Source organism: Protomyctophum bolini, assembly GCF_963924005.1.
Source record: "Protomyctophum bolini genome assembly, chromosome: 22".
In the NCBI taxonomy this organism is placed as follows: Eukaryota; Metazoa; Chordata; class Actinopteri; order Myctophiformes; family Myctophidae; genus Protomyctophum; species Protomyctophum bolini.
This window is the reverse complement of record NC_137883.1, coordinates 24,827,297-24,843,714: the sequence shown is the minus strand read 5'-3', so window position 1 is coordinate 24,843,714 and position 16,418 is coordinate 24,827,297. Positions and strand designations below refer to the sequence as shown.

The 16,418-nt window shown below is 42.8% G+C and overlaps 1 protein-coding gene across 1 annotated transcript in view; it reads left to right on the top strand.

The window, feature by feature from the left end:
• fibcd1b (fibrinogen C domain containing 1b) overlaps window positions 1-16,418 on the top strand; it is a gene marked incomplete at both ends in the record, with an annotated part of 187,136 nt that overhangs the window by 89,686 nt on the left and 81,032 nt on the right. The window lies entirely within an intron of this gene.

Genomic DNA, 16,418 nt, shown 5'->3' with positions numbered 1-16,418 from the left:
AGTGTGTGTGTGTGCACAGACACGCACGTCGCAAACACATTGCAGGGTGTATTTTGTGCTGGAGCTGGCTCGAGACACAGCAGGTATGCAACCTGCTGTGCTCCTGGAAATGTAGAAGGTGCTCTGTCACCTCAATACAATAGTTTATTATTATTATTATTTTTTTTTATTGTGCTATTTATTATTAATTCAGCGTTCACATTTTCCCCTAAATGTCCCTTGCTGCAATGGGCATGGGCCGTGGATGAAATGAAACGTTTGTAAAACGTCACAATTCACTTTATTTTTCGCTGTTGGCGAAAACAGGGTTGTGCCCGTGAGCCGGGTGATCTGACTCCTATGCTCACTACGCTATTCACAGAGGACTCGCAAAGGGCCCCACCTAGACCTCGTGTCAAAGGGCCCCACCTAGACCTCGTATCAAAGTAGTTGTCAATGTGTACAACTTGCTGAGAGGACATGTGGAAATATCGAGAGAGCGAGAGAGAGAGGGAGGGAGAGAGACAGAGAGACGTGTTTTCTGTCTCTACTTTCCAAGTGTGGCATGACTTTTATTTAGATTCATGCGCTCCGGCACCTAATCATTTTAATTATTTAATTTAATTTAATTTTAAGCGCACGCACGCATGCGCTCACATGACACAGCATGCATGTTGATTATCTAGGACAAGTTAATTTGTCTCCACGTGTACTTTATGGGTATTTTAATCAAAGTGAAAAATATAATTTACACTAGCTGCCTTTTATCTTTTAAAGCCGTTAAATCTAGACATGAATCATTTTCAGTGAAACATGGCAGGATCAATCTGCCTATGAAGGTGCAACACATGTTCACATATCACATACAGTACACACATTGAGCTGAGGTGTTTGAATTTCAAACATGTTTCGTGTCACTTTATCATCTACTGAGGCTATTGAGAACACCCCAGATATAAGTAATAAGATATAAGTAATATAAGTTACTTGATTCATTTCATGTTTTAATATTCATTTAATCAGGCCTTGCCAACTTCCCATACAAACCCATGCATTGTAACTTCAAACTCCCATTTTAACGGTGTTTATTCTTAAATACATTGAATAAAATGAATGGATAAATGATCCTTCCTCTTCAATGTCTCCCTTTTGACTGTCCATTCAAACTCTAGACGGTTATTAGCTAGTTATTAGCGGCAGCCGGCAAATACTAAGGCCTGAAAATGAAGGCCCGGTCCTACGTACTCTGTTCTCTGCATGTGTTCATGCCAAGATGTGGGTTTGTCCATATGTGTTCAAATACAGTCTCCGTGTATTTGGCAGAGAATCACTGTGTTTACTTAATTTATAGCCATACTAATAATAATTTAGCCATGATTGCTGCCTCTCGCCGGAGGCCCGGATGGGGCAATTCCTGGCAGGCCTGGCAGGTAGGATACAGGGGTGAGCTTCAGGCAGCCAGACGTGACCCGGAGGCATTGTGAATGGCAGCATCACCTTCTTGGTTGATGCAGTAGCGCTACTTGCATTTGCGGTGCAATCATCGCCGTCTAATGTCTGCAAAAGTGGTTAAAGAATGAGTTTAATGTTTGTTGTCACATTATGTATATTTCGGTATTATTAATCTAACGTTGACCTGTAATGTGAACGTGCATGTCTGCCAGCTAGCCCCGGTATGCTGTACGTCCCATACGCCGGAGGGACACAGGAGCATTTTAATTGGCCAGCCTTCTGGATGTTTGCTTCATATAGCCTGGAGGGATGGTTTTCTTTGCATTGAAGAATAACAATGACATGATATGTTTAAGTCAGATTTGACAAATTATTCAGATTTGAGGTCTTTGACCTGCTGTCAACGTGCACCAGAAGAATGACGCTGATCGGCATACATAGTAGTACGCGACACACAGACAGACGTGTTTTACATGCATGATCACATGGCAGATATACAGATCTAATCACGTTTCATCTTTTAGTGGAATTTACTGTAATGAGTCAGAAATTCCTCAAAGCAATGAAAGTCAAAACAATGACAACATATGCCATCTAAATCGGTGCATGGTTTTCAAACCTTTTTGTGCCAAGGTGATATTATGTATATTTGTTGGCGGATCCCCTGAAACTGTTTTGTGCCAGGGACCCCCAGAAGAGAAGATGTGTGTAAATGGTAAATGGTGCATTTATATAGCGCCTTTATCCAAGGCGCTTTACATAGATTGTGCATTACATTCACCCATTCACACACACATTCATACACCGATTGCAGCGGAAGCCATGCAAGGTACCAACCAGCACATCGGGAGCAATTTGGGGTTCTGTGTCTTGCCCAAGGACACTTTGACATTTAGACCCGGGATTCGAACCGCCGACCCATGGATCATTGGAGGACCTCTTGAGCCACAGTCGCCCCGTGTGTAAAAACCAAAACAACCAAACAAAAATCTAAGAATCTAAAATAGCAGATGTAGAAGCCTGCAGCGCGGCACAAAGTGACGCCCTGTGAGCTTGTATATCTGCTATTTTTGAATGGCCCACACTAAAATCTAAAATAAAAGACATGGGTGCTTTCCCGGTATTAATGGGTGAAATGAAAGCAGATAGAAACCGAGAGACCATGATTGGGAAGAGAGTCAAATCAACCCTTATGGGTACTCTGATTTAAATTAACCCATTTTGGGTGGGAACCCCTTTTGGTGTTAGCATCATGTCATGGTTTAGCTATTGAAAAATAACAGATCTACAAGCTCGGTGGCGTGCTACGAGCTTGTAGGTCTGCTATTTAAAAAAAATTGACTGACATAGAAACATAGCTTTTCCAGAAAACTGTCAGGATGTAGAAGACATTTTTTTAATCTGATCTCAGGTCAAAATGGGTACGGTTCCAGAAGCCTGCATGCATGCGTGCACCGTGGCAGCTGATCCCACAGATAGATATGAGTTACAGTACAGTGGGATTAGGCTGGGCTTAGGGCCAGGTTGTATTCCTGTGTGACTGTACGTCATATAGAGTCGTCTGTCCTCTGGATAAAGCTGCGGTGACGACTAGCTCAGTAGCACAGTTTCATGAAAACGACCCATGGATTTAAATTATTCAAACATGCAAACTGATTTGTCACTGTCCCCCATATTTCCCCCAGAGGGACCCCTGTTGAGTGGAAGTATGTTGCATTTTGTGTACTATTTGTTTTTTATGAACAGCGGAGAAGTAGCCTTGTGTTAAATATGCAAAGAGATAGATAGATAGATCGATAGATAGATATACTTTATTAATCCCAGAGGGGAAATTGAAGTGTTACAACAGGCAGACAGTGTTACGCAGCGCCAAAGTCAATATAGCTAAAGTTTTCAATAATTGTAGTGGAGTGAAAAGTACAATATTACCTCTAAGATGTAGCGGAGTAGAAGTATATACTCAAGTGAAGTGAAGTAAAAGTACATCCCTTGAGAAGGTGTACACGTACGTAGCTATTTTTCACCGCTGCTCGTGTTGGTGTGATAGGGTTTGGAGCTGAGGTATTCTATTACGTGGTGGGATCAACCTCTTTAGAATTTGAAAACGTGAATGTTTTAAATTGATATCCTTGTGTCACTTGATCAAACATTCTGTGTAGTTTCCTGGCTCCCGCTATACAGTATACAGTAAAGGCTGTTTTAGATTGGATGCTGGGAGAGATGTCTCTACGGGGAATGAGAGACGGAGAGAGGTGAGCAAAATGCTGACACCAAACCATTTGATCTATATTTGGATCTGTGGTTGACATGTATTTGACTGGATGCACATAGCGCTGTGCGTGTGTGCATGCGTGCGTGCGAAAAAGACTGTGTGGAAACTCTTCAGGTTAGACCTGTTTATTTCTCTTTGTTCTAAAGTGTTGCAGCCCTCAGGGGTAAGTAGAGCATTTCTTGATACAGATCTAAGGCCTTCTATACTTTAGCAGTTTGAGACATTAAACTCTTTAAATCCATCAAATCCACAATCCTAACGGTTTGTTACACCACCGCCAGTCTTATAGTTCCAAGAACAGACAGAGGTGCTGACTTCTTGAAGCAATTCTAAACACCATTAAGGGAGTCAGTCGTATATAGTCAAGGAACAGTTATATGGAACCATTATTCTTTCTACCACAGAGCTGTGAGTATAGGCTTATTTGAAGCCTTGAGTTTGTGGAGGTTTCTTTGTTTTTGTCGCATTCCTAAGCCTCCTAGGCTCCACTAGGAGACCCAAAGAGTCTCTTACTGAGTCTCCATTGACCGATGACCCGGTCATCGTCTGCCTCTTTTCATCCCCACTACTCCAAATCTCCTTGCCGAAAATAGCCAATCTAAAGCTCACAAGTCTACGAGCTATAGACGAATTTACAGAGGGGTGCCCTGGGCGCGACCATTACTGAGGTGTAATCCATGGAGCAGGTGCTCCGTAGGCCAGGTGTAGCTAATCAGTGCTGCTGCACTTAATGGTACACCTCAGTAATGGCCGTATCCAGGCAAGCCTCTGAATTTGTCTATATTATTCATCGACTGTTCATCCCAGAACAGGGTATAAGGCCAATTTTGAAAAGAATTTAAAGAAATCTGCTATTTTTGCACAGACAAAACAACAAATCTAAAGTGACACAGATGCTTCCCGGTTAAGAAACAGTAAACAGTTGATAATTCAGCGATTAAAAAAACAGCTTTGGTGTTTTTTTTAATCACTGCTTGTGCGTTTGAAGCTTTGTACACAGTCAATCACTTTAAACCACTTTCGGATACACATTTTTGGGTCTTTCTTTGGGTTAGGACAGGAATGTTCCCCTAAACTGCTTCACCCATGCAGGGTGATGCTCAGCCATTGCTTACCCATGTCAATTCCCCCAAATTTGGGAATATATTCTTTCTCACAGCTAAGCAAGTTTTATACAATATACTTTGGCTTTATTTCAGAAATGTATAGACACTATAAAGGTCTTTACACACTGGTGAAATAGTGGGGGCGAATAATTAGCTTTTTTTTAAAACCTCAAAGTCAATGCTATAGTTTCCACATCAGCGAAATATTTCCATAGAGCGAAAATACCCCTGTGCTATCCCTCCTAAACAAAGTGTTTCAAAGTCAAAGTCGTACGATTTGTCACACACGTTACCGCAGTGAAATTTGTTCTCCGCATTTGACCCATCTCTTGGAGCAGTGAGCTGCAGTCGTGCCGCACTCGGAAATCATTTTTGATTAGTTGATTTGACCCCCCAATCCAACCCATTGATGTTGAGTGCCAAGCTGGGAGGCATTGGGTCCCGGCCGGGGATCGAACCCCAGCCTCCCAGTTTCAGGGCGGATACTCTAACCACAAGGCCACTGTCTGGTTGTTTGATTGAATAGATATTCAATCAATCAATCAATCAAAAACTCCTCCTGTAGTAGATTATGCACTCCACTGAATGCCCCTCCTACAGTAGTTATTATAATCATTAATATTGTTAGTGTTATTGCAGCATATGCATGCTATTGACAAACATAGTGTTGCTGTCAACGATCCATATTCCTGTGAGGTTTTCAACCCACATAACCTAACCTACTTAGAACAGCATTCAGTAAAAGGCTGTTTATATTCACTCTGACATAAATTGTGTGTGTGTGTGTGTGTGTGTGTGTGTGTGTGTGTGTGTGTGTGTGTGTGTGTGTGTGTGTGTGTGTGTGTGTGTGCGCGCACTTGCGTGTGTCAATCACTGTCAGTGACTGTGTGAGATAGGCAAGGGCACGCCCTCTTATCATCTAATGGAGCAAAAGCGACAGGCTGACTGAGTGCTTGGCACAGCATGATGGAGTAGAATGGGGTGCGTGCGTGCCAAAGCAAATGATTGGATAAAATCGGTATCCCGACCTGATAATGCATTTTCAGATTATTAAAGAGCTGGAGGGACATGTTACTGAACAAACACTCTATACCAATGAGTAGGCTACTATCAGAATAATTAATTATAGAGATTTTTAATGATTATTTTAACAAAGAAAATCACATTTCATGTCTCCAGTGTGGCTATAACAGTCGTGGGGGAAAGTACTCAAATTCTTTCCTTAAGTGAAAGTAGCCATACTGCAATGTAGAAAATACAAACAGAAGCCCAGTGTCGCATCGCGACCCATTGTGAGCTTATATATCGGCTATTTTCAAATGGCCGAAATGTATAGGGTTGAAGTGGTTAATGTATGTTTTGACATAATAATCAAAATCTACAAAGTAACTTAGGTTTTATATGAACGTAGTGTTGAAAAGTGCAATATTTGGCCTCTGAGATATAGTGGAGTAGAAGTAAAAGTATATTGGTATGCCTCAAAATTGTACTTAAGAACATGTACTTGGTTACTTTCCACCACTGATAACCTGACTTCTACTGACTTGTGCACATGCAGCACCACACACACCACAAACATCCATCATCCAGTCTGTTTGGATTGCAGATCGGCCACGACGCAATGTGCGTCCAAGTAGGAATCAGGCATTAGGCCTATAAGTATCACTCCCGACACTCATGTTCCATTTATCTCATGGGAAGTGATATTATAATGCGGGCATATCTGATCCCGGCAGCTGTGTTGACTGTGCATCATAATGATGTAAGCCTCGTTCAAGCCTCATGGCTAGTATCAGTCGTACAACAGAACACGCTCGCTTGCCAAAAATAACAGCTTTTCCACTCAAAAGGGGATAGTGTGTGTGTGTGTGTGCGTGCGCATGTGCGTGCGCATGTGCGTGGCGTCGTCAGGCCTCAGAGGGACCAGTGGCGCTGTACGGTGTGATCTAACAGGGACAGGTACAGACAGACAGGTTGTTAGTTGGCTGACTGGATTACCGGCTGACTGACTATAGTGAGCTTAAATAATGAATGAGCCGTATGTCGCCCGCCTCGAGAGCAATGCTTTGACAGGGGCTATACCGCTTCAGAGGGGAGAGAGGGAGATCTGTAAGGAAACCCAACAGAGGAGAACGATAGAAGCTGATGGGAGAGAGGGGGGTGGGGGGTTTGGGAGGGAGAGGGAGAGAGAGATAGAGAGAGAGATAGAAGGAGAGAGATGGGGCGAGGGAGAGGGGGAGAGGGGGAACTTAGAATTTACTAGGAAAGGGCACCACTCTGTGGAGTGGAAATCTGTATAGTTCAATATTAACACTTACTGTCTGTCGTCAAAGTGCGTCTCTCTCTCTCTCTCTCTGTGTGTGTCAGTGTGTCCCCAGGCATCATAGGTATACAGTATGTGGAATATGATCCTGCCACGGTGGCACAATGTCATGTTTAATATGGCCCTCATAGTAACATGTGGGTTCTAGCCCAACAGCTGTGTACATGCTAGCATCATGGCGTTGTCGCCGGGTGAAAACCTGGCAAGTAGATTGTTAGATCATCAGATCAGCCGTTTTCACTACTTTTGTTGTGACACTCTTGCGAGCGTCTACACAAACACAATGTGCTCTATGCACACACGCCATTTTGGAACGAGAGAGAGAGTGTGTAACTGAAGGTGCTGTCCAAGGTCCTGAAGTCACTGTAGCTGCTGTCCATGGTTCTGAAGTGACTGTAGCTGCTGTCCAGGGTGCTGAAGTAACTGTAGCTGCTGTCCATGGTTCTACAAGAACAGTAGCTGCCCATAGCTCTGAAGTAGCTGTAGCTGCTGTCCATTGTTCTGAAGTAGCTGTAGCTGCTGTCCATGGTGCTGAAGTAACTGTAGCTGCTGTCCATGGTGCTGAAGTAACTGTAGCTGCTGTCCATGGTGCTGAAGTAAATGTAGCTGCTGTCCATGGTTCTGAAGTAGCTGTAGCTGCTGTCCATGGTGCTGAAGTAACTGTAGCTGCTGTCCATGGTGCTGAAGTAACTGTAGCTGCTGTCCATGGTGCTGAAGTAAATGTAGCTGCTGTCCATGGTGCTGAAGTAACTGTAGCTGCTGTCCATGGTGCTGAAGTAACTGTAGCTGCTGTCCATGGTTCTGAAGTAGCTGTAGCTGCTGTCCATGGTTCTGAAGTAACTGTAGCTGCTGTCTATGGTTCTATAGCAGTGGTTCTCAACCTTTTTACTCCAAGTACTACCTCAGAAAATATCTGGCTCTCATAATAACTGATGTTAAAATACAGGAGCGTAGACCTACCCCATCCTATTCAGCTATGCACAGTTAACAAAGGAGGGACATTTAATGTATTCTTTGAATTTTGTTCCATTCCTAAGCCAATAATGATGCTGCTCTGAGGAAACTGAGCACAACTGATGATTTTTCTAATGTGATTAATCTGTCCTGAAATCTTCTATTAACAGCTAGATGTGCTGTCATGCTCATTTCAGCATGGCTGGAGAGCCTATTTCACTCTTAACGCGTTCATTTGGTTCCATTTGTACACTCTGAGTTAAATTATTAAATTATTATTAACAATATAACTTGATGTCTCAGAGATAGAAATGGGGGTCTGTACTCTGTAGACTAATGCATGTCAAACTGGAGGTCCTTGAAATTAAATGGGTTTTCCTAGAGCTGTGAAAATCTTCCCTTATGGGGGTCCCTGGCATATCGTTTCAAATGGGGGTCAGCGGTCTAATTAGTGTTAATTTGGCGGTCCTGACATGATTATTTGGGGGAAACAATGCCGTAAATGAATGCCCTATGCTCCATCATCATACAAAAGTATAGTAAAAATAGAAGATCTACGAGCTTGTAGATCTGCTATTTTCACGATTTAACTAATTTTATTGTATACAATTATATACAGGAATGGCTTTGGCTTTGGTTTCCATCCTACAGTGATGATACATTATTATATTTTTCGTCCTTATTTTTTTAATCATGCTCTTATGCAATAATGTAATAGCTGAGAGATTCAAATTGTGTTTATTTGCATAATAAATGGCTCTCTGCATCGGTGGCAAGATCTGCCTGAAGCATTCAACCTACTCTATGATTTTAGGCCCTGTAATCTTAGGGGAGATATATAATTATACATACACAATATATAATAATTATCTTCAATTGGATAGGCATGGGGAGGCACGTGGTCTTGCTTTAATTGCAGGGTTGTTGTATTTGTGTACTAAACTATTCGTTTTGCCCAAGTCAGCATGCAGCAAAACGCTTATGAGATAGTAAGGATTACGGAATTGCTTACTGTGTGTGTTCGTGCCCATGCATGTTTATATATCTGAGTCATTACATTTTATAGGACAAAATGCTTCCGTAGTGTGCACATGGATAGATAGATGCAATGTGTGTGTGTGTGTGTGTGTGTGTGTGTGTGTGTGTGTGTGTGTGTGTGTGTGTGCGTGCGTGGTGCACCCACGTGTGCACATGTGGTCCTCTAGACTTTCAAGCAACATCCATAACGGGCTGATCTATTGCTCATGCTTGTACTTTGCCAGAAAAACATGAATAAATAAATCAAGCTATCGGTCCCCGCACCATTTTCCAAAGAACAATGAATGCGCTTTCTTTTAGTATCCACTTCAAACTGTACCACCAGCAATCATCTGACAAGATATCTGGTGGAATGGCACAGATTTGAAGGAAGATTGTAATTTTCCTGGCTAGCTTTTTTATCTCCGTTGTCTCCGCCGTCGGGTGGAAACCTGGTATCTACATATTTCATCTTTTTACATTTATTTTGTGTGTCATAAATCAATGCCCTTATTCTAGAGTTAATTGTATATCTGTGTCACACAAAAATAGACAATGGGCATACATGCTCCCACCGTGTCTCAGCACGTCATGGAGCAGTACAGTGTGTCACATTGGGACGCATTGTGAGCTTGTAGGTCTGTTATCTTCTCAAACAAACAAGCTTGTAGGTCTGTTATCTTCTCAAACAAACAAGCTTGTAGGTCTGTTATCTTCTCAAACAAACAAGCTTGTAGGTCTGTTATCTTCTCAAACAAACAAACTTGTAGGTCTGTTATCTTCTCAAACAAACAAAAAAACAAATGCTCAACATATATATATATATATATATATATATATATAGGGACACTAGATAGAAAGCGCTTACATCTGTCTGTGAGATTTGCATAATAATAGGTTAAAGGTTTTGGACACAACAATGCACATTGTTTTCACAACAATGCGAGTAGAACCACAAGGTGCACAGTGGTGTTTTTTATCAGCAGCTGTTTCTTCTCTGGAAAATAAACACAAAATAATGCTATTCTCATAGATCCCTAAAGCCAATTAGTAAATTGCCGGAGAGAGAGAGAGAGAGAGAGAGAGAGAGAGAGAGCTATAGTTCTAAGGGAACACAGGACACATTTCGTATAATACAATTAGTTGAGATGGCTTTCGAACAACGAGGGACACTGTGATTGTTCGTGTGAGGAAAATAATAGATGATGTCCCTGAGAAGATAAGAGTGGAGGTGGCGGATTAAAGAAAGGTATACATCCGTAATTGTAGTGATGATAGTTTTCTTTGCTATTATTTGGAGATTAGGAGGGGCAGATTATGAGCCAATTGCACTATCAATTGCTGTCTGTTTATCTCTACTATATACCCAATTGAAAAGTACCAACTTCATTATGATCTGTTCAGATGTATGTTTCTTAAGGCAGGTTCTCTGACGATGTCGCTGACCTTTTTTAAAGGAGTTTTATGTAGTGTTCTTACAACACACAAAATGAAGATACTCCCGGGGAACTTGCATATTTCATAAAGCATGCTTAAGAATTTTCCAAATGAAAGAGAGCAGACATTGAGCACAGGGAGGAGAGGAGAGGGGAGGTGACGTGAGGTGAGTTGGAGAGTGATAACAGCATGAATATTAATCAGCAAAGCTTTGCAGGATCATCAAAGGCCGTAGTCATCCCGACCACAAAGTGTTCCAGAATATGCTGCCAGGTGGCACGTGTCTCTGCTGCAGCCACAAGGTGACTGGCTGCTAAATGGTAATAGATAATAAGGATTAATCAATCATTTGATTGAGTTGATTGCGGTGATTAAGACAGAGTTGTAAAACAGCACAACTTATACAACCAGACATTTAGGTTAAAGGCCCACTTCACCCCCTTTTGCAACCAAATCTTATTTTAATGATGTTTGGGAGACAAGAAACACAACATGTGTTTTTAGATATTTTAGTATTGGACACTTGGCTCACTTCCTTCCTGGACTACAATTCCCATAATGCTTTGGTACACTGCTCCTCCTGGATATAGGGGGAGGGCTGTCTTACTGAGACAGCATGTAGTCCAGGAAGTACGTGAGCCCAGTGTCCATGACATCATGGAGCCCACGGACACTTGAAATACTGGAATATCTAAAAACACATATTACCCACATACGAACCCCAGGGAAATGTTTCTTGTCTCCCAAACAACATTAAAATAAGATCTGGTTGCAAAAGGGGTGAAGTGGCCCTTTAACAGGACAGGCTAGGGTGAATGAACAGACCAGGGATAAACTCAACAAACTCGACCATGAACCTTTGAATATCGTCGCTGTCAGATGGACACCTTGTATGTCCAAAACCATACCTTTTCAGGAAAGACCCACCTATGTGTTCTGATGGATATATGTAGCTAATAAACTATTGTGCTGAATATAAGACTACGTTTTTTTCCCCCAATGGAAATATCCCAAAAGACGGTAGCTACATTCCTCCCAATGTTCAAAAGGCACTCAATTGAAGATAATTATTATATATTGTGTATGTATAATTATATATCTCCCCTAAGATTACAAGGCCTAAAATCATAGAGTAGGTGGAATGCTTCAGGCAGATCTTGCCACCGATGCAGAGAGCCATTTATTATGCAAATAAACACAATTTGAATCTCTCGGCTATTGCATTATTGCATGCAAGAGCATGATTAAAAAAATAAGGACGAAAAATATAATAATGTATCATCACTGTAGGGTGGAAGCCAAAGCCATTCCTGTATATAATTGTATACAAAAAAAAAAAGATCTACAAGCTCGTAGATCTTCTATTTTTACTATACTTGTGTGCAACACTCTTGAGCATAGGGCATTCAATTCCCAATTATAATCGGGGACCAGCATATTTGACATTCAATGTTCTTTTTCCACAAATGAGTTTTGAAAAATGGGCGTCGTCTTATAATCAGAGTCGTCCTATATTTCGGCACAATCTTATATTTAGTCACAAGCTCTTAATACTTTCCATTCGTTCAATATTTATAGAATCCACAGAAACACTTATTAACCACCATAACACAAAATAAAAATATACGCGGCACAAAGCAACGTGTGAGTTCGTAGATCGGCTATTTTTTATCATGTTCCGTGACGCTGTAGTCATACAGCCAGTGGAAGCACTCTGTTGTAGAAAACAACCTGATCGAACACACGCCACGCCGTGTGTGTGTGTGTGTGTGTGTGTGTGTGTGTGTGTGTGTGTGTGTGTGTGTGTGTGTGTGTGTGTGTGTGTGTGTGTGTGTGTGTGTGTGTGTGTGTGTGTGTGTGTGTGTGTGTGTGTGTGTGTACTAAAATATGTATCCACACACCGCACCCTCACTCAAGATAAAGTAATCCTTGGGGGCCTTTCGTCTACCTATTTCACCAAAAGGAGGATTTCAGATTCCATATGAATACAGGCTCATGGCTTAGGGTAATGTATTTTATTATTACTATTTTATTTGCTAAAAGGTAGGGACTAAAAATGACTGTGGTATGAATAATAAATGGGATCAGAAAAGGGGAGCAGCGAGCATGAGGCTGCATTATCAAATGGCACTTTTATCAGTCGTCTCCGCGATCACTCTGAAATATTAAATGCCGGGGCTAAGAACTGAAATGTAAAAGTTTTCAGATTGAATGTCTGATTGTGTGCATGTTGTAGCTCTATCCGCTGAGTGCCTTTTGAACATTGGGAGGAATGTAGCTACCGCATATGCTTTTCAATATCTCCTCCTCGGAGGCTGCTCAATATTTCATCATCCTGTTAGGTTATTGGTTTGTAAAGAAGGGGGGGGGTGGGGAGGGGGGGGGAAACGTCTTCCAGGATGGATGTTTTTGTAGCTGGTGTTTATATGCAAATCTTGGAGGCTGGAATGCTGCAGACTTCAGACTCTCTGCACGCATGAGTTTAGTTCAAAATGTAACAGGCTGGGTTCAGTATTCCTTCACTGAGCACATAGTTTTGTGCACTGTCACATTGATTAATCACGTGGGTAAGTGATATTTTTGATTAAAATCAGTTATGATCAGTTATATTAATAAGACAGGGGTGGTCTCCCCATCTCTCCGGTTCTCCAATAAATTGCAAAAAAGCATTTTCTGGTTGCCAATACTGTGCTCACTTTTTAGTTGCATCACTTCCAGTTTCACTGTATCCTGGTCTCTCTCCTGACAATGTATTTTCTATCTACGTCTCTCTCTGTCTCTATACGTATGATAACGGCTGTAATGCACGTAACTCGAGAACCGCTCGCCTTCAAATTCGACACACACCCCCACAAGGGGGGCCTGCCAAATATTTTCGTGTTGTTTATTTGCATCGCATCGCTAATTCGCCGGTTGTGTAATAACCTTTAGTACAACAGATTTGAGTTACAACTAATCTCTTCGCCAAAGCTATAGCCGAGAAACGCGCTTCGGAGTGTGTAGATCTGCAATTGTTGGCAAATGTTCCCACCAGAATAGGCATGTTGGGGTTCATGCGTCTGGCGTTGTCAACATTGGCCTCATTTGCCAATTGCAGATTCCTTAACTAACCTCAGAGTACACATTTCAATTGTAGCTGGAATCAACATAAATATGTCTTACTTTTGACTTTCGTAACAAACATTTAACATGGAAATGATGTGGATGTTGGCTGTCCAAAGAGGATTTGGAACACAGTTCCAAATCCTGTGTCACTGTGCCTTCATTCGTCTACGATTGAAGGTTTCAGCGCAATCGCAACCCCTTTTAGTTCCATCCTAAAATGTAAAATACAATAAATACATACAGTACATATAAATAAATAGTGGAGGTGCTTCTGTGGCTTATTGGTGACAGACGTATGTGCGCGCACGCATGCACACACACACACACACACACACACACACACACACACACACACACACACACACGTAATAGCCTCTTGCAAAAGAAGAGGATACAATAAAACATGACTTCTGAATATCGCGTGCAAGCGGAACCTTTTATCGCACTCAGCCTTCTATCCGACAGCGTTTTATGCCTGCCGCCGTGGATGTATGTTCACTACATTATGTTTTATCTGTGTAAGGGACTGCGCTGTGTGTGTGTGTGTATGCATAACGTACGCTAGAGCCTGTATGTGTCCTTGATGCATTCCAACAGGTGCTGGCAGACAGATAAGAGCTATGGCGTGAGCTCCCGTACCCGTCCATAACGTTGTCACCGGAGGTGTCGGCGGTGACCTTTAGGGGGTGTGTGCCATTAGAGAGGGTAGCAGAGGCAGCACTTTGAAGCTCACTGCATTATATTTATCATTCCTCCAACGCCAACAGAAGGAGGAGGGACACTGCAAAGAGGACCGCTAGAGAGCTATATAGCGCTGCTGTTGTGCTGTTTTCGATACCTCCTCAGCATCATTATCCACTATTGTGCCTGTGTATACTCTCGGGGCGACTGTGGCTCAAGAGGTAGAGCAGGTCGTCCAATGATCCATGGGTCGGTGGTTCGAATCCCGGCTCCTACTGTCTACATGTCGAAGTGTCCTTGGGCAAGACACTGAACCCCTAATTGCTCCCGATGTGCTGGTTGGTACCTTGCATGGCTTCCACCGCAATCGGTGTATGAATGTGTGTGAGAATGCACAATCTATGTAAAGCGCCTTGGATAAAGGCGCTATATAAATGCACCATTTACCATTTATCCTTGTCTCTCTCTCTCTCTTTTTTTTCTGGGTTAGGGGGGTGGGGGCTCTTTTATCATTCACATGAACCCTATAGCCTCCCTTTTTTGGGGACGAATGTTCATCAAAAACAGCTATTTTCGGTGAAGATATATTATGGTATAGAGGGTGCAGCTGAAAGAATTGTGCGGACCGAGAGCCCTTGGGAACTCCGGTCAACTAAGTAAAGTATATTATAGGGTTTAAAGTCTGTTTTCATTTCAAGGACCCACATTTGGGAACACGCATTTTTTTTACAATCTCTGTGAACCCAATCTACACTTTAAAGTAATCTGTCAGAGCAATACAGACGTGTGTGTGTGTGTGTGTGTGTGTGTGTGTGTGTGTGTGTGTGTGTGTGTGTGTGTGTGTGTGAGAGCGCGTGCCTGCATGTGCGTGTGAGCGCCTGCATGCGCGTGTGCGCACACTAATATCCCCTTCATATGTATGCAGGCCAGAAGTGCCGTGAGCTACAGTCTGCTAATTCTTTAATCTATAGATTAGACATCAAAGATGTAAATCTCCCTCCCTGGCCACTGTGTCCAATATGGATGGAAACTCACCCAATGGACGGATAGAATGTTCATGATCTAAGCTTTGTTGGGAGTGCGTTGTGTGTGTGTGCGTGCGTGTGTGCGTGCATATACTGCCTGCGTGCGTGCAAGATGGACTGTGTGAGAGACACATGGAGTCAGACAGACAGACAGACAGACAGACAGACAGACAGACAGGCAGGCTTAGTCCAACATAGAGTCCAAGGCAAAGCACACACATCAATAAAAATCACACCCGTTTGAACCGAGTGGTGCAACTCCCCTCTCCCCCCCCAACTCCCCTCTCTCTCGCTCTCTCTCTCTCTCTCTCATTAGCAGGCAGGCAACAGTGCAGTACTACAGCGCCTCTACTGGCCCCTACTGGTACATACTGGTGCTCATTAACGTCACATAGGTGAACACATAGACACGGACATTGCTGTTCCTTGGAGTGGTTGCACCACTAAAAAAAACCTCACACTGCAATGTAGCTCTGCATCCCAGGGAATACATTTAACGAGGAGGACAAATCCCAAATAACATTAATACAATAGAAAAGAACAGTTACAAACACAAAGATCCTAAATCTCAACTAACTTTACAGATGTCTACAGAGGCATGTCATGGGAGTTTATTCCAGGCTGTCGGCTGGTAGAAGCAGAAAGATGCTTCACCGTATTTTTTAGATGCCATTTTTTTAGGCTCTACTTTGAGCAGGCCAGCAGAGGAGAACCTGAGGGCCCGGTTATATCTAGGCAGAGGAGAACCTGAGGGCCCGGTTATGTCTAGGCAGAGGAGAACCTGAGGGCCCGGTTATGTCTAGGCAGAGGAGAACCTGAGGGCCCGGTTCTGTCTAGGCAGAGGAGAACCTGAGGGCCCGGTTATGTCTAGGCAGAGGAGAACCTGAGGGCCCGGTTATGTCTAGGCAGAGGAGAACCTGAGGGCCCGGTTATGTCTAGGCAGAGGAGAACCTGAGGGCCCGGTTATGTCTAGGCAGAGGAGAACCTGAGGGCCCGGTTATGTCTAGGCAGAGGAGAACCTGAGGGCCCGGTTATGTCTAGGCAGAGGAGAACCTGAGGGCCCGGTT